We start from the raw sequence: 6,000 nt of genomic DNA, 5'->3' as shown, positions 1-6,000 counted from the left end.
GTTCTATTTGAGTAACCGCATTTTTCCCACTAAGCTAGATAACAGGAAAGAGAGCTGTAGGTTCGCCTGTAGATGCACGGGTGACAGAGCCGTGGTAGATAACAGGAAAGAGAGCTGTAGGTTCGCCTGTAGATGCACGGGTGACAGAGCCGTGGTTGTTGTTCAACAGGAGTGGTCTGCCTCTAAGACAGACAGGAATGCCTTGGGCTTCTAGTCGTGCTGACCGCTCCTGTTATCCGAACTTCCCCTCTTGTGGCTGCATCCAGATAAGATCCAAAGACGTTGCTTTCTCTACAGTATTCTGAGTGTAACGGGTCTGTACCGACATCACACAGTGTGTAGCTGAGTATTCTGAGTGTAACGGGTCTGTACCGACATCACACAGTGTGTAGCTGAGTATTTTGAGTGTAACGGGTCTGTACCGACATCACACAGTGTGTAGCGGTCGATGCCACGCTCAATCCTGAGCTTCACTGTGTAAACGTCACCTTGAAAAGAATTATATTAGGTATTATGTCAAATGACACTCAGTATCAGGAAGAGATTATGAAAATATTAAGCTCCACCTTGTTGTCTAAATGGATTACTAGTCTATTCAATAACACTGTTATGGGAGCACCGGAGAGTTTGCCATTGTATGTGGACATCAGGCCTACAAGTGGTTACCTAATAACTTCACAGGGGTCTGCACACCGACCTTCCTGACCCCATCAACCTTTATAGTGCCTCACACCAGAGTAAATGTTAAAGCAATCCCTATACACACATTATACAGACGAGCTGCAGACAACAATCCCAGACCCAAGGGTAAACCGCATCTTGTAGAAATGGGGGTGGCAAATAAGATTGTGAGCAGCGTATTGATTTACCCGTCCATAACGCAGATGTGGGATAAGCTGGTAGAGGCGACTGATTATCTAGATGACCAGATCTTCCAGGTGCTTGATGTCCTTAATGCATCTAATATAATGCAGAAGCAGCTGATTGTAGTCACTGACAGCACACCATAGTGCTGGACCACCTGACCGCTATGGTGGGATGTGTCAGATCATCAGTCCTGCATGTTGTCATTACATGGACTTTATGGGAAATCTCCAGGTTAGGACTGATATACAGAAGATACCCGAGATAAGGGATAAGTGGTTACAGGAGCATGTACTCCTGGTGGGAGAAACATTCTCTTTCCTGAATCCCACCAATTGGTTCAAGGGTCTAGGTGGGGGGCTCTTAGGGATTATACATGTATGCAATTATTATTATTCTGCTTGTTGATATATGTTGCCGTAAAAACGCTGATTTATGTTACACCTAAGTTGCTCAGGTTTATATGTAAGGAAAACTGTGTCACAGAACCCCTGATTGTATACTATGGACCCCAAACAAGAAAAGATCCATTGTTGTGATACAATTATAGGTGTTTAGGTAGGGAACTGAGGCGAAGCAGGTAGGAAAGTCCCGAGGACGCGACTAGCGCGCTCCTATATACCTACTGAGATGCCATAATTGGTCACAAAAGGGGGGAAATGTGAGAGAAAAGAATCCATCTTGTTTGTCTGTGGTATCCATTTTGTCTTCACTCTTATGTAATGGTCATCAGGTAACACTGAGGGGCAGTGAGGTTTCACGTTACTGTTCACTCCCCTATGGTTACTATTGGTTCATAGGTCAGAGGGAACTATTCCTTTGTCTCTGACCCTATTTAAAGTGTCACATGTGTTAATAAAGCAGAAGTCTTTTTCTAGTACACCATTCCTGGCTGTGCTGTACTGATTTCCCGAGCGCTCGTAAAACAAATCTTATTAATTTGGAGTTCGGAAGGCATAGAGGAGAGCGTATTTCGCTCACAAAAGTTAATAATTATTTAAGGGAGTCCCCAGAGCTTTCATGGCTGATCAGGCACAGATCCTTAGTTTTGATGGGGGTTGTGCCTGGTATTACAGCTGTGTCTAATATACTTTACTGGGACTGAGCTGCCAAAACAGTCAGTACCAGTAATTACCACTGGCAAAAGAACGAAAAGACCCCTTAAATCAGGTAAACAGTGGAGTATCAGACCCAGAAGCCCACCTATCTGATATTAATGGGCTATCAATCTTCTAGTCCCAGAGACCCCCTTTAATGTCACCTCTGAGCACAGAATTGTGGAGCTTTTCATGATGATTTATTCCTACAGGATGCAGCATTTACTTACCAAGAATGGAATTAACCATGAAAATGACTGTGTAGATCACAGATTCTGGGTATTGTTTTCCCGTGTGACTGCAAAAGATAAGGAAAATATTAAGAATAATTAGAACACAAGTGGAGTAATTGTCATGTATAATTCTCCTAAATTATATGTTTTGACCAAACACAAATTGAAGCCAAGGGTACATGAGAGGAAAGTTATCAAACTGAATGCAGTAAAAACATCAGATGATCAAGTCTCCTGGAGGAGACTGAAGTTTTAAAAAATATAAAAATGTAAAAAAAAAACATAAAAATTCAAATTATTTCCATTTTCCCTTATTAAAAAAAGTTATTAAGAAAATAAACATATTTTGTATTGTGCGTCCGTAAAAGTCAAATCTTTCAAAATATGAAATTAATTAAATTGATCGGTAAATACCAGAAAGAGAAAAAAAATTGAAACACCAGAAATAGATCAAAAATATCAATTTAAGGCCTCAAAAATACGATTCATCCGGCTATAAACAATCCCTCATATGGCGGTTTGTTACATAAAAACGTTATGGCGCTTGGAAGAAGGGAAGGGAAAAATGGAAATGTAAAAAGAAAATGGTCCTCAGCGGGAAGGGGTTAATAATGTACTAATTATAATGCAATAAGAACATTCCAGGAAATATAATAATATAATTAGAACATTCCATGACTTAATACCAAAATAATATAAAATGATACTACAGAACTATTTCCCAGTACCCTCTTACCTGATGTAAGGATATTTATTGTGCCCTGAGATTATAGTCAGGGCAGCTAGGACACAGAGGCCCAATAGCGTCCATAAGATCCACAAGATGGGCAATAATGCCAAACCCCGGATCTCCATGATGGAAGATGATTAGCCAAGCGAAAGCTTCTACTCTCTCTCTCTCTATCTCTCTATCTCTCTCTCTCTCTCCGTCTGTTTCTCTCTGTATTCACAGATAAGAAGGCTGAGGTAGTATCAGCCAGAGGTTTAATAGGCTTAGAACTTGATGATGTCACAAGGCTTCTGTGATGTCATGGGTGATCACCTCATTGTTGCATCATCACTCAGGCAGCCTGGATCTGATTGCTGCTTGGTATTGTAGATTTTTTCACAATTTACATATTCTATGAGTATATCCAGCACATTGTAGTGTAATAACTCCTATTATTCTATTAATTTACAAGATTACATACTACCACCAGATATGTATTGAGAGGATGTTACAAGTTTCCCAACAAGAGTGCAGCTCCAGTATCCGGCGCCTTCACAGACACTTTCTGCTCTTTAAAACCCTCGTTTAAATCTACTCGGCCCCAATTCATCATTTGCGGTTTTTCACTTTCCTTTTATGTTCTGGGATATTAGTTGGCATTTTTTGTGCCAAATTCAACATAATGGCACACTCGATTCATTAATTTGGCGCAAAGTAAAAAAGTTCAAGTAATTTAGAGGGATAGCGCCTACTTACTACAGCCATCATTTAAAGGGATAGCACCTACTTAGTATAAGCCTCATTTAAAGGGATAATGCCCTCTTAGCAAAGGGATAGCATCAACCTAGTATAAACATCACTTAAAGGGATAGTGTTCACCTAGCATAATCATCATTTAACTTAGTGGCCTTATAGAATAACCATCATTTAAAGTGATAGCACCTGCTTAGTAGTTATTTGAAGAAATCGTGCCTACTTAAAATGAACCTTACATACGATACATGTTGCCCAATCTGTAGGCAGCATGTATCAGGTATTGACAACATCAGCCAGATATGTTTTACTCTGAAACGCTATGAGGTCACAAGCTGTCTATGGATTGGGCAACATGTATCAGGCGTCACGTTTACTTTAATATAAACATCATTTAATGGGATAGCACTAGTGATGAGTGAGCACTAAAATGCTCATTGCTCGAGTCGAGCAAATCGTAATGCTCAGGTGCTCGACCCGAGCAACGAGCCCAATGTACAGTACAGACCAAAAGTTTGGACACACCTTCTCATTTAAAGATTTTTCTGTATTTTCATGACTATGAAAATTGTACATTCACACTGAAGGCATCAAAACTATGAATTAACACATGTGGAATTATATACTTAACAAAAAAGTGTGAAACAACTGAAAATATGTCTTATATTCTAGGTTCTTCAAAGTAGCCACCTTTTGCTTTGATCACTGCTTTGCACACTCTTGGCATTCTGTCTCTGAAAAACATTTACCCCTGGAGGGTATACATGAACATACTGTATAATATACAGATTGTTAGAGGTAGGCCTCTATAAAAATTTCCTACGGGCATCATAAACACCCTTAAAATAAATTATGTGGGTGCTCCATCACGGTGTCACGGGTGTGTCAGGTGTAGTAGACAGTCGCTTTGGATCTGGCTGTAGAAGGTCACTGCGCTTGGCATTATAGACGTCTTCTTCCTTCCTTTAGGACCCAGCGGTGACCTGCCTTCTGCTGCTGATTGACACACCCTGGCCTGGGAGTTAAAAACACTCAGTTTGCTCCAGGGGGTGGGTAACATACAATGACTTGCGAAAGTATTCACCCCCTGTTGGAATTTTTCATGTTTTGCTACCTCACAGCCTGGAATTTCACAGTTTTTTTTGTGGGGTTTGCATCTGTTCATGTAAAGAACATGACTGCAACTGTGAACATTTGGTTTTCATTTTATTTTGAAGCAAACAACAAAATCTACAAAATAAATGAAAACTTTAGTGTGCACCCCCTCAAGTCAGTACTTTTTAGAGACTCCTTTTGTGGCCATTACAGCTATCAGTCGCTTTGGATAGGTCTCTATGAGCTTTCCACATCTTGCCAATGAGATTTTTGCTCATTCCTCAAGGCAAAACTGCTCCAGCTCATTTAAGTTAGACGGTTTATTCTGGTTAACAGTAATCTTCAAGTCTCACCCCAGATTCTCAATTGGATGAAAGTCTGGACTTTGACTAGGTCACTCCAAAACATTTACACATTTCCCCTTCAACCACTCGAGTGTTGCTTTAGCAGTATGCTTTAGGTCATTGTCTTGTTGGAAGGTGAATCTCTGTCCCAGTCTCAAATCCCTGACAGACTGAAGCAGGTTTTCCTCAAGAATATCTCTGTATTTCGCACCATCCATCTTCCCCTCGACTCTGACCATTTTCCCTGTCCTTGCTGCCGAAAAACATCCCCACAGCATGATGCTGCCACCATCATGTTTCACTGTGGGGATGGTGTTCTTGGGGTGATGAGCTGTGTTGGTTTGGTGCCAGACATAGCGTTTACCTTGGTGGCCAAAAAGTTAAATTTTGGTCTCATCTGACCACAGCACCTTCTTGCGTACATTTTGGGAGTCTCCCACATGTCTTTTGGTAAACTCAAAATGAGCTTTACAGTTTTTGTGTGTAAGTATAGGCTTTTTTCTGCCCACTCTTCCATGAAAGCCACCTCTATGGAGTGTATGGCTCATTGTTGTTGTATGGACAGATACTCCAGTCTCTACTTGGGAACTCTGAAGCTCCTTCAGGGTTACCTTTGGTCTCTGTGCTGCTTCTCTGATTATTGCCCTCCTTGACAGGCTGAGAGTTTTGGTGGGCGGCTCTCTCTTGGCAGGTTTCTTGTGGTACCATGTTCTTTCCATTTGAAGATAATGGATTTGATGGTGCTCTGGCGGATCATCAGAGATTGGCATATTTTTTTTTTCAGAACCCACCCCTGACTTGTACTTCTCAACAACTTTTTTTCTAACTTGTTTGGAGATCTCCTTGGTCTTCATGGTGTTTGGTTAGTGGTGCCTCTTGCGTAATGCTGTTGCAGCCTCTGTGGC

The 6,000-nt window shown here is 41.1% G+C and overlaps 1 pseudogene; it reads left to right on the top strand.

Annotated features, from left to right (window-relative positions):
* Positions 1-827: 827 nt before the first annotated feature.
* The window catches only part of LOC141243035 (protein transport protein Sec23A-like), a 52,571-nt pseudogene continuing 47,398 nt past the window's right edge, over positions 828-6,000 (top strand).

Source organism: Phyllobates terribilis, unplaced genomic scaffold (assembly GCF_046119375.1).
Source record: "Phyllobates terribilis strain yellow unplaced genomic scaffold, ASM4611937v1 Scaffold_1100__1_contigs__length_419211, whole genome shotgun sequence".
Lineage (NCBI taxonomy): Eukaryota > Metazoa > Chordata > Amphibia > Anura > Dendrobatidae > Phyllobates > Phyllobates terribilis.
This window is presented reverse-complemented; position numbering and strand designations above follow the sequence as displayed.